We start from the raw sequence: 13,688 nt of genomic DNA, 5'->3' as shown, positions 1-13,688 counted from the left end.
ATGGTTTAAAAATAGACATATTTTTGATTAAGTTTAAAGTTTTCGCCTAACATATTTCTCAAGTTTATTTCTCCAGTACCCAGTAATTAAATTTTAACAAGTTGATACTTCCTTATTCCCCACTCGTTGATGGTCAATACCCTGGAGCACCAGCACTTAAATCCCCCGTCATAACAAAAGACACACCCAAAGATGCAGTGACGTCACAAGAGCAACAGCAGCAGCAGTTTCATTTTGAGTTCTAGGAAAAAATATCGAAATTCCAAGAATTCACACGAAAGACAAAATGCGATTGCTTTGGAAGAGCCGCAGAGAGGCAGGGGTATGGATATAGATATGGGTATGGGTATGGGTATGGGTAGGGACATGGGGGATATGGGTTAAGGTATTCCCTTGTCTTGAGGCCCTTATCACAACTCACGCGCGTCTCGTTCCATTTCGGTTTTTGGCCCGAACCCGAAATCACATTATCTTCGCTCTCCGTTGCGAGATGGCGACGCAGCTAATGGATACGCCGCATCCACATCCACATCCACACACTCGCTATACTATATGGTATAACATATCACAGATGACGATGATGATGGGCCTGGGCCTCTGTCTCTGTCCCTGTCTCTCGCTCCATCTCTTTCCGCAGACGCCGCGTGGAGGAAGATTGAAGATGCGGCGCTTATCGAGGAGAAAAGCAGAAAACGCAAAGATGAAGCCCGAAAAGAGTTCAGGATAGGAGTTGCAGTCCCAGTCCCAGTCCCAGTCCCATCTCCTCCGCATATTTGTGTGTCGTTGCTTATCGCCCAGGCTGCAGACTTTTCTTGCCGCTTACCCCTCGTTTCTTGACCATCATCGCATTTGCATCACGGAATGCAACTTGGGCAAAATGAGCTGGGAAAGGGTTGTCGGAGCTCAGAAACGTGGCGCCAAAGGAAGCGTTGAAAATGGTACTTGATCTTGATCGCGATGACTCTTCTCAACTGTGTAATTTAGACGGCGCCTCGCTTCTTGTTTCACACTAATGCACTTGCAGCTTTTGAATGTCACCACCAGGGGCACTCCTCCGTTCCGATCATGATTGTGAACTTCTGCCGGCCTTCTAGGCCACTTTGTGATCATGTAATGCCCTTTTGTCTTGGTCCCCTCCTTTTTTTCCTACACTGAGCGGGTGAGTTGCTCGTGTGTATTCAATTGGAATAATTAGTGATATCAGTTTCAATTTTCTTGTGGCGGGAGGAGATTTTCGTTTGAGCGATTGCTTTGCAGTAATGATTCTGTGCTTTAATATGGCTAAGTTGTGGGGTTGGCCTAAAATATCCGGTTAAAAATGTGATTTTTAAAGAAAGAACTTGAGTGCGATTTCACGAATTATTTGTTATTATATATATTATTATTTTAAAGGTTTTTCTCATATGCAAATCGAAAATGTGTTGGAGATTTTGCATAAAAAAATCTAAAAAGGCAAAACAAAATGTCTTGGAAATCCCCAAAGCAAATTTAGAACAAAATATAAATATTTGTATTAATTTATTGTAACATTTAAATGAATGATTAACGTCTCATCATAAAACTTTCCAAAAATATAAATACAAACTTTTAAAATAACAAACAATTTACAGGAGATAAATTTGGAATGCAAAACAACAGAGGAAGAAATTATTATTTAAAACCTTATCAGTTGATACTTAATGTAGGCAATCGTTAAATTGCAATAAAGCAATAATCCAATAAACCGCTATTTCAATTAGTTTATCATTTCTTTAATGTCACTATGATGGAAACATTCACCAAGACGATGCTTTGAAAAGCGATAAACTTTACGACCATGTGAAGACTTAACAACTTTGTTGGCAGGCGCCACATCCACGAGCACATCCAGCACAAAAATAAAGTGGAAAAGATCCCAGATATTGGCCATATTAATTACAATGTATGGCACCCACTTACAGACAGCATCGCTCATATCGAAGCCGGGGAGCAAATCTATGACTGGCATCCTCTTCAATTAAGCGCCTGCGAAAATCTTGGAGGGCTTTTCATTAGTTTATCGAACGGTCACGGTTGGGGGGAAATATTTCAAATACTGTTCCGAAAGTGGTTCCAACCGGTTGCAATTAAAGGTCCCTTCTTTCACAACTGGCTCTGGCGCCGCTTTCGCGGACCCTTTAACGTGAGAAAATTCCGCTCGGAATTATATAGGCAAAATGTCTCGTTATCGAGCGCCAGCATACCTGAACAAAAATGTATGTGCGTATGCTTGCGATAGTGCTCCGGGAACCACAGCCACAGGCAACAAAAAGCGTAAATGTCAAAATGCCAAAATTAATTGCAATGGCAGTGCCGTGGATAAGACGCCACAATGAGTCCCGACCATGCAGCCACCTAAAGGAGTCAAAGTTGGAGTTGGAGTTGGAGTAGGGCTCCAAGACTCCAAAAGAGTGGAGCATAAGCCACAGCCCACTTTTGGGGCGCCACAAAGAGGAGAACAGAGCTGGAAAACACGTCAAGGGTGGAGAAAAGTAAGGTTAAAGGGGATTCAGTGCTCAGCAAAATCATTTATAAAAACTAGTTTATTGGAAGTGGAGCTATCGAAGAAACTAGCTTACAAAACTAAATCTAAATTCACGAATTATATTTTTAAGCTAATGTAATCGATGGCACCAATTCCAGTAAACTTGCCATAATTTGTACTTTTTAAGTGCAATAGTGGTAACAGCTCTTTAATTTGATCAATTTTTAATGAACCAATATTTCTAACATGAATGGGCATATTGAAAAAAGTTTTATAAAGGTAAAATAATAAACAAAAACTAAATTTCATTTTATAAAATGGCATTATCAGTTCAAGGAGTGCCACAAATTCGGTCTTATATTATGATATTTATTTACCAAATTGACTAGGAAAATAATTAGTAAATACTAAATATATGGAACAACCCAAATAGCTCTCCATAGTCATAAGCATTTCTTTTTTTGAACATAATTCTTCTTTCAAAGCCAAAGCCGCCAAATATTGATAATGAATATCTCTAATTTCCGTTTTGAAATTGTAGTTTTTGGAGTTAGGATAAAACACAGCATGGACTAAATTGACGGCCTGATAGAAGGGTTTTCTATGTCATATACAACCCCTTTTGGGCGCCTCTGCTGGCGACCACCATTACAAAATCTACCACTTCTGACCCTGCCGCTGTGGACTGTCGGCTTCTGCCCCAGCCCACAACCTCGGCACGCCACACCCCATAAACCAGACGCGGGCCTGACCTCCACCTCCACCTCCAGCTGGGCAGGAGCGGGTCTTTCGGTTGTCATGGTTGTCGCGATGGCTATCACGCCTGGAAATCAACAGGACGCCGCTGCAGCCCGACGGGGCAACTTGCAACGGAAACCCGTTTTGGGTGCTCTTGCTGGTCCCCATTTTGAGGTGGAGTTAGCGATGAGGCAGCAATGCTGCGATTGGCCAATTGAATCGCCTTTGGGAGTGTTGTTGTGTTGTATCTCCTGTTGTTGCCGCAGTTCCCCACCATCCCTGCCCCCTCCGTCTGGCTTTCATTAAAGCTTCGCATAAATATTGTTGCATGTTTGCGGCGCTTCATGTCCGTGCCACGCGGGTCCGTCCGGGTATCGCACGGCTACACGCATTTCAGGTCCAATTCATTTGCAGCGCGCTTTTCCCTTTCCATTTGCCCCTCGGAAAACTGGTGGAGGCAAACGCATTTCGTGTCTGCGCCTGCCTTTTTCTTTATGATTTGGCCTGCTCGTATTTTGGCAGTTCCTATAAATAATTGAACTTTATCGTCTGCTGGCCCGCTCGCCATTTAATAAATTTAATTTGTGGTAATTGAAAATTAGACACGAAAATGGGAAGCGAGACGCTTATCGAGCTGTCCCCGCCTGAAATTCCAATTGAAAATGCCCATTTTTTAGTGCTGACGAGTAATTAGTAAAGAAGGAAGTCTCAGGGTGCGTACGCAAACAGATCACATTTTTTTTTTGGGTTTTTTGTGTAGGGAAATGTGTCACGACATGATAATCTCTTCGGCTTACAACAAATAATTCTGCATAGCTTAGTCAATGTAATTGCGTGGGCAAGTGACACCCTTATCTTTCCAGATTAGTCATTCCTTATATGAAAGCTCGAGAAGTGCCATGACACAAAACGTTCTGGAATCCATCAAAGTTTACGCGTTAAGGGCAGTCATACAATGCGTCAACTCATAATGTTTTTTAAAAATTGAATACCCAGGAGGACAATCGTTTTAGTATGCTATAATAAAACAAATACTCCCAAATCGATATACCAAATTTTGGAAACGTTTAATTTGGCTATACAAATTAAATTAGCTTGTAGAAAACTACACTGATTTTTTTAAAGCAAATTTTTCTTTGCTTATTAAATTAAATTTAAATCAATAACTTCATTGGAGAATTGCTCAGAAGTTTTCTTAGAAAAATGTGATTATGTCTGAGTGTTTTTAAAGCATTTCAGAAAAGTAAAATCAAGCAAAACAAATATGTTTTATTTTAGCAGCATTTTAAGTGTAACCGCAGATACATTCATAACTAAGGCCTAAAAGTTTCCGAATACTTATCCCATTGAGTACTTTATGTTGCTGTGGTAATTAAAATTTATGCATTGAAACTAGCATTAACTGATTGGCTTATCTGCATTATGACAAATGAATGGCACAACTAATTTGTAAATCAAAAAGAATTTGTTTATTCTCACCTCTAAGTTCGTTCCGATTCGATGTATGTAAATGGCATCAACTTAATGAAGACATTATCTGATAAATAAATCACAAGTGGGCGTTAAACTTATAAATTGCAGGCCAGCACTAGTAAGATTGCAGGTATATAAGTAAGTGAATTACATAGCCATTAATTGCGATGGGAGAAGAGTTATGAAGGTGTCAATTAAAGAGCACATTAAGTGTGAATTTTACCTGCTGAAAAAAAGCCTTGGCATACGGCTTTGATATTTGTAATTTATTTATTTTATTAGCGCGAATAATGGTATTTAAATGGAGAAGGGGAGACATTGCGCATACGACGCATGAGCCAGCACAAAGTGGGCTGTCCCCAGAGAGTCGGCCCATGTTTCTGTCCCTCTCTCTGTCTCTCGCGTTGACACACACCAATATCTAAACAGCAAATCAAGTAAACTTTTAATATGGCCACATTTCGATTAAGAAAGAGAGCGAGTAAGAGGGATGGATTGTTGGGTGAGTAAGAGAGAGAGCGCGACACCAAGGCAACACCCACTTTTATAGCGATAGCGATTGTGTGGGTTTGTGTGGGAAACCCGTTTGTTTGCCCGCGAGAGAAAATATACGAACGTGTTCAGTTGCTCTCTTAGCGCACGTCCAACCGGAAGCCCAACCGAAACGCGCTCGTACACTCCAACTTGTGTGTAGGTGTAAGTGTTCGCTGTACGTGTGTGCCAGTGCTTCCCCATTCCAATCAGAACGCACACATACACTATCAGGCACAGTGCGACAAGGAGTCCCCTTCGAATGTGAAATTCCTTGCCTTCAGTTGGATTCCGAACGTTATTGCGCGACACGCGAAACGCAGCGAATGAAGCGAGCGAAACGCGAATTGCCGTCGCCAAAAAGCAAACAGTGATCTATAACCAAAACAGCTAACATCCATCAATCGAAAACTGGAAAGCTCACCGTTCTAATAGCCGCATTTTGATTAACTGAACGGGTTTCGCGTATCGCATCCGCTGTTCCATTGGCCATCTAGCCGTCAATATAAAAGTGTATTTGTGAGTGGATCTGTGATCTTCGCCTTTTTCGGAATTCATCAGTTGTCTGCGGTTTTCGAGTGATTTGTGGCGCTTTTGTTTAGACACCAGCATTCAAAATCAAATCAAACCGAGCACACAAAACAAAAACTCACAAAACGTTCGCTGTGAAAACAATAAATGCGATTTAAAAGCAGTTTACAATTTTGTTTAACCACCCAACAAAAAGGCCATTAAGCGCCATAACTGCCAATTGGCATACGAATCTCGATTAGCATATATCAAACAAAGCAATTGGAGAGCAGTAGAGGATTCAATCGGAGGGGAAGGGACAGATATTCGCTGTTAATCCCAAATTAAGTAAGTTTTAATTTGCTTACAAATCATTTTTATTAAGTTTTTAAAAGTTTCATTAGTCTATTGAAACATATTATTGTCAAAACAATACAAAAAAACTTATTAATTAACTTAAAAACTTATTTTATTTCATTTTTTAAGTCAATTAATAAACATCTATTAAATATTAAATAAAATTTGAAAATATCATAATATTTATTTTATGCATAGAACACTTTTCTTAATTTCGCCGAAAACAATCAAAGTTTTACATTGTTGGCTTAAAAAAGACTTCTATTAAGTAATACCGAAACGATGAAAATCTAAAAATTTAAAAACGGGTTTCAAACTCCAGTGGCAACTTATTAGGACGCTGTTAAATGCCATTCAATGATCGATTCCGATGATTGGCGAACTGCAACTTTGTGTGAGAACAGTTACAGCTTAAATTAGACATAAACAATATGATCTGTTGTATCAATTAGCTAAGCCTAAGCTCGACCACAACACAATCTTTATGGATCAACAATGAAATTAGCATCGGACTAATGTTGAACATGTAAAAACTACGTAAAGATAACGATCTAAGTTAATAAACTCGTTTGCGATAATCTTTGATAACCCTCGTGAAAATCGTTTTAAATGCATTCGTAGACAGCCAGAAGCCAAAAGGTTGAAAGGGACGTAAAATTGACCACCAAAAGTTGGCAACTAAATCATTTTCGATTGTGCCATTAGCGGCTGGGCGTATATCAAATTGATATTGCTTTTGTTACTTTTTGTGCTTTTTAATAATTTAATTGAATTGTAATTTATGCGCTGGAGCTTTATATTCAGGCATTAACTGCCATAAAATATAGCAAGAAAAGCCATAAATTTCTGATCAACTCTTGAGCTGTCAAGGACTGAAGAAAAGGGGTAGTACCAGGGGAGGGATTTGATATGAACTTGGCGTCCATTGGCAGTCGACATGAGTGCAGTTGAAAGACCAAGTGTCAAAAATCTTTCAAGCTTCCATTTGGCTGGCCGTAATTGATGGAAGCAACCAACCAGCCGGCAGCTGAAAGCCGTTGAAAACGGCTCAAAACCGAACGTGTTTCATGCATTTTTCAACACTCAGTGGCATTGCCAGTAGTTGGCATAATTAGTCGCACAATTGCACTGCAGATACATAAATTGCCGACTCGGGCAACCCCAACAAAAGACTCCAGAGCAAAACTTGCGAGAACAACGGCAAGCAGTCATTAACATTCGAATTAACATTAACATTAGCTCGTATCACTATTCATTAGGGTCTCGTCCAAAACTCCTTGGCGATGCACATAAATTAGAGTAAGGTGTAAGCAGCTGACAATGGAGGGGTAAAGGGGGCTAAAGGAGAGGCTTAAAATTCTAAACAAGTGAAATTATTCGGCAGCAATTACCCTTCTTACAGGGTCCCTATCTCAGTTTTATTGCACTCAAAGTGTTCTTATCAGCTTTTGACAAGCCGAAGTAAACTTAGTTTCACATCTTCAGCTGTTTAAATATTTATATTTGTCTTAAAGTTTCCGGTTTATTTTATGTGTTTAACTATTTTTCGAATCAGCTTTTAAGCAACTAAAAATACAAGCTTTATCAAGTCGAGATTGTAGAGCACCTAAATAGTTGTTTTATATGTGCAATACTTTCTGATATTCGAAACTGTCTTTAAATCAAAGATTTGTACAAAGTAAATAAGCCAACTAATTAGGTAATCATTTTCTGGTCAATAAGCCAGAACAAAACTCCTTTAACTTTAAATAACCAGAACAAATACCAAAGATGTTCCTTCAAGTACTAAAGGCAAGATCTTTCTTATTGGTCTAGAAAGACAGATATTTATAAGCACCCTAACCAAAATAGACACTTTTTGGTATGTTCAACTTTACTGATAAATCTAAAATATAAAAGAGTCCTTGAACTAAGAAATATGCACCATGTGTTGTGAACAATAGTCCTAAAGCCTTGGACACCTTATCGAATTGGCAACCCTTCTATCACTTTAATGTTTGGCCTTGACGAGACCAATTAGCATCGAGCCCAGTTCTAATGCAACCCTTTGCTTCACTTTCACTTCCGAGCATCCCTCGTCATCCCTCGTCAGGTACTAACAAGTGCCGTTCCATATGGCAATTAACTGCCGGCGCCACCACTAAGAATGGCTGAATGGATGACCCAGACAGCCGAGTGGCCAGAGAATAGAATCCCAGAGTGCCTGTCCGTGTTGACAATGACACAACATGACGGCAGATTCTCGAACGCAGGGACATATTGCAAAAAATGTCATAAAATCATTAACTGGAAAATGGTGAAAGGCAGATCCGTAGGGGCCATAAAAGCAGGCCAAAGGACAGCCAAACCTTTGCCCTTCCCTGCCCACGGAGGAGGTCATGAGTCAAAAGCGCTGCGTGTGACCGGTGGCACAGGTTACATGATCCCTAAGCCAACCATCCATCCAAGTGGATCTGTGTGCGTGCTTAAGCGCCTTTTAATTTATGACACTTTTATGAGACCCACAAAAGCCATAAAACTGAAATTGGCTTCAAACATCAGAAAGAAGGCAAAACAAAACTAGTTAAATGGCTCTAACTTTGTCTCCAGTTTTGGGCCGATAGAATTTTTGGGAAATTGCATCATAAATCTTAACCCAAAATGTTTAGCGAGGCCAAGCCAGAGGTCATCAAGCGTTAGGGTTTCTAGGTTTCTATGGGAATAAATTATAAGATGGTTAGAGCAGTAAGAAACAAGTGCAATGCATTCAAAAAAGTTAATTTGACGAAAAATGTATTTTAAAATTGTTATGCCACTTTAGATTTAGCCCAAGGATACATACAAAAACACAACACAATACAACACTGATAAAAAAATGTATAATTATTAGGTTTCCATTTTTATCATATTCAAAATAAACAAGTGGCTATCCATCCAAAACCTAAAGGACATAATTATACCAAACATTTTTTAGATTCAAAATATTTAAACACTTGGATGTTCATTTTTTTTAAAACATTTAACTTTTAAAGCAGTGTGGCAACTCTGGTCAAACAACCCTCAGTCACATTCGACGGAAAATGCAAACTGCAACAAGCCAACCTAATTATGCAATTTTAACACTCGCTCGCCAAGTTGACCACCGCCAACCTACACAGCTCAGTCCCAAGCGAACTGAACTGAGCCCGTATCTATAACCATATTCATTCAGGTAGAGCTGGCTCCGAGAATGCAACACGCAAGTGGAAAGTGTATCGGCGGCAGAAACAACTGGCAGGCTATGATAAATGCCCCTTGGCTGCACTTTGGCTCGAGCAGGTCAACGGGCCACGAACAGGGCCCAGGCCCAGGCCCAATAGGAAGTACAGCCCTGGGCTGGAGACCCATTGACCCAACGTCCTGGAAGTCCTGCGGAGCAGTGCGAGACGGCGGCTAATTGCGTGTTAGCCAAGGACCTGGCCAGTTTATAGGAGATCCAGGCGAGGTACTGGCACTTCTCGGTAGCCAGAATCGGGGCGTCAGCAGTCTTAGTTGCTTGCTGTGTGGGTTATTGAATATTTTCCGGCTTCGAAATAACAGACATGTTGCAGAGATACTTAAAAAGCTGTCTATCACTGGTAAAACTAATTCCGGAAAAATTCCAATACAAGCAAAGTTGTCAATGCTGTACAAAAAACCCAAGCATCATAAAAAAACTTTTAAATAATTTAATATTGATAATTCATAAACTCAGAGGGGTTGTGAAGGTAAAAAAAATGTTGAGCAACTTGCAAAGTCGTTTCTGTCAATATTCCAAGCAAAGCAATTTGGTAATCAAAGTTATTTTTTTCTGTACAATAAATGAATTTGTTTTATATAGTTCAGGTCGTAATTTCATTTGTGTATGTAATTTTACAAAAAGAACGAGAATTTAAAACCAAATTTTTCTTTAGATACATTGCTTGTATTTAATCATGATAAATTTTATTTTCAAGTCAAACATTTAAACGAAATCAGTTGTTTACTGTTTTCCAATCCATAACCGCAACATTATTTACCAGTGGCGCAGATTAAATTCGTCCAGATTTCCACATAAATCATATAGAGTATAATTTTTAGCCTGGATACAAAGAGTTGGACGATAAGCTTGCCTTATTCATGGCAATATCGCTATCAAGACGGGCCTATCAAATCGGGGCCATGTGGGACCTTCGCAGAGGAGGCATAATCTCCGGACTTATCGCCGGGTCTTGAGGAAGCTGAGGTCCACAAGCCCCAACGATAAAGCCTGCTGGAGAGAACTGATTTCGATTCGGGTTGCAGTTGAACCTTATCTCAGTGTTTCTCAGGCTTACAGTTCATATGAGCTACAGGGCCGGCGCCAAAGGCTAATAAAAACTTTCGAAAACTCCCGAATACACATTTTCCTTCTTCGTCATTAGGTGGCCATAATTAATTAATTAATTAAAGACTAGGGAAAATTAGGCGACATCTTTTCACAGTCAAGAGCGCCGATTAAATCTTGATTTTTCCACAGCAATTAATTCCTCGGGTTCCCCTTTCTCTCTCCCCTCTCCTTTTCCCTGTGTTTTCCTCTGGCCTCCAAATGTAAATGTCACCCAAGAGGAAGGGAGAAGGCAAGACATAAGCCGCGCCGACGCCAAGACACTTAAAAGCTTTGGTCGGAGCCGACGGACGTCGAGATGGGGACCCAATCGGGAGACACATTCGAGGCACATTCCCCGGGAATCTGTCGGTCCGCGTGCCGAAAACTTGTCACTGCCACTACACAGAAAGAAATATCTAAACAACATGACAAAGCATGTTTTAAATATCAGTTTCAGCTTACTTATAAAGTACTAAATAAGTTTAAGAATGGACAAGTGCAACTATCTGACTTTTGATTATTTCTTACCAACATTTTTTTAAAGCAATAAATGTTCTCCAAATGAATGAAACTATACTTTGTAAATGTAAAAAAAAATCAACTTTGTAACAAAGTTAAATAAAATTGTAAAAAATGCCAAGCTTCTTTTACCCCAAAGAATATTCTACCTATAAACTCAACGTAAAAAAAATGTTTGTTCCGTTTCAACATTTTTAACATATCAAAACTAAAAAAAAGGAAATTTCTATTTTGGAAAGAGTAAGTTCCTATATATTTTTTTTCTGTGTAGAAAATGATAAGAGCAGGGAGGGGAGACTCCTCGCTCGTATCCCGGTATCGGCAGAGATCAAAAGCCCAAGGGGCAGGCTTAATTTAGACGCCATCTATGCTCGCCACAAAGGACACTCGCCGAATCAAGTTCGTTGCTTCAGTCTTTCGTTATTCACACGCTCTGTGGCTCCAAAAAAAAAAAGAAGAACACAGCCAGCATAATAGCATAATAGTCTCGTTGAGCATAGATACGCATATCGGCTTGGTAATTAATTATAAAACAAAACGCATAAGCAAATGTAACGTTATCAGAACGAAAGTTGCAATAAGTCACCATTTCCGCCATCAGTTCTCCAGCGACGGCAAGTTGATAAGTGAGCCTCTACCCGCGGCGATGTTTATAGACTGACACACACTCAAAATCAGCGATTGGAACAGTCATGGGGCTCACTTATCTTTCTATATTCAAATTGAGTTCTTCGCTAGTTCTCCGGTTTTTGTTGTTCATGAATTTGTAAGTAGCCGTCGCACTTCAATTGCGTTTTAGTTGCCATGTCAAGTGCCTCCTTGAATTGAGTGCGGCCTGAGAAGGGGCAACTGGGGGTGGTGCAGTGAAAAGTGGAGCCCGGGGAGTTACTTTGATGGGTTACTGCAGCGGTTGTTTGAAAGAGCCCTTAATGGCACTGCGATTACCAAGGCAGATCGGAACTATTGCGGCGCTAAACCCATTTGGGTTGAAAACTTTTTAAGCAATAAAGGAAAAACCTATTGCGTTATAATACATTAAATTTGTGATAAGAAGACGGTGATAAACTGCTCTGTAGCATTTGTATTTCTATAGAACATCACTTTTAAATATATTTTTATATTGATTCGTTTATTAAAACGTACCTTCATTTAGTAATTTTGGATATACAATAATAATTTCATTAACTTTTATAAATCAAGCTTTCCTAATCGAAAAGTGAATAAAAAATAAACTAGCTAGTTAAAATGTTGGCATTCTTAGGTCAAAGTTAAGTCCTTGACAAATATCCATAACCCAACAAACATTAACATTTAAGAAGTAAAATTAATAACGCTTAATGATAATTTTTAATTTATGTTTAAATTTTACTTTTATAATTTATTCTTATTTTTAAAAAGTTAATTTTTTATTTTAGCAACTCACAAATATTTTTGTAAGGTACATATACATAGCATACCTTTTTAAACGCTTTTTCACTCACCGGAGAACCATATTTATCTCCTCGAAACTTGCCGCACTTGCCATGCCCAACTTGTGATGGCAAAGCCATCAAAGAACCCTGCCCATCTGAACCACCGCTCCCCCCACCTCCCTCGACTAGATGCATTTGCGACATTAAAGACAAACCAAAGGCCATAATTACAAGCCTCAAACTGCCTAAAACACTCAACGGCCGTGGGCCAAGTATGTCTTCGTCTGGCGGACGACAGCTGGAAGATTCTCATAATTACGCATAAAGAAAGAAATAAACATACAAATTTGAATAAAAACGATATAACCGCAGAGACATCGCAGCCGCAGTCGCAGCCACGGAGGTTGAGGTTGAATCTGAATCTCTGGATCCGAGACTGGCCTGGCGCACTTCGGCATTAAGAATCGAACCACAAATCCACTTAAAATCACTACAAAAACCAATAAAGATTGCTTTCATCTTTGCCGAGAGGGAGATCCATATACGAGCACCAGCGAGCGGGGAAAAAGACAACGATGATGGCGATGACGATCAATGGGAATTGTGATCATCGAGATGCAAAGTACCCGAGAGTAAGACTTCACTGGGTTTCCCTAATAGCAAAGGGGTGGGAGAAAGTATTAGAAAGGGGTTGAGCGGTGACGCCACTTTGAAAATTCAGGCGACATTTCCCCGACCCCTAAATCGGAATCGGAATCGGAATCGGTTGAAGGGTTCGTTCTGGCTGGAACAGGATTAGAGTGGAGCCAGGGCAATTATCATTTGTCTGCACGTTATCAGGGACTCAATGGGCCTGAGAATAAGTTTCGTGCACTTTCTTTCCAACCTTTTTTCTGGCAGTTTTCCATTTCCAAGAAAGCGCGTGCCTGTTCCATTCCATTCCGCGCATTCGGACGATAAGCTCCATAAAAACTTTATCGCCAACTCGCAACCAGCAACTCCAACGCCAAGTCGCAGCCAGATCGTGTGGATGATCACATTAACGGTCTGGCGCATGATATATAAAGCTGTTCACAAATTAAGGTCCATTAGCGCAGCAGGATGTGTCAGCGCGGATTGAAATATGCGCATGTCCGCCACCGCCGCTGTGTTCCCTCCACCCTCCTCCCCCAAAACCCCATCCCTACGGTTTTTGTTTTGACATCTTTCGTACCTCACCTTGGACTGCCTTCCTGACAGACTTTCCTCGCCCGGCTTTTGTTTTTGTTCCTTTTTCCTCACTTTTTCTGCCACTTTTGCT

Source organism: Drosophila elegans, unplaced genomic scaffold (assembly GCF_018152505.1).
Source record: "Drosophila elegans isolate 14027-0461.03 unplaced genomic scaffold, ASM1815250v1 contig_476, whole genome shotgun sequence".
NCBI lineage: Eukaryota > Metazoa > Arthropoda > Insecta > Diptera > Drosophilidae > Drosophila > Drosophila elegans.
This window is presented reverse-complemented; position numbering follows the sequence as displayed.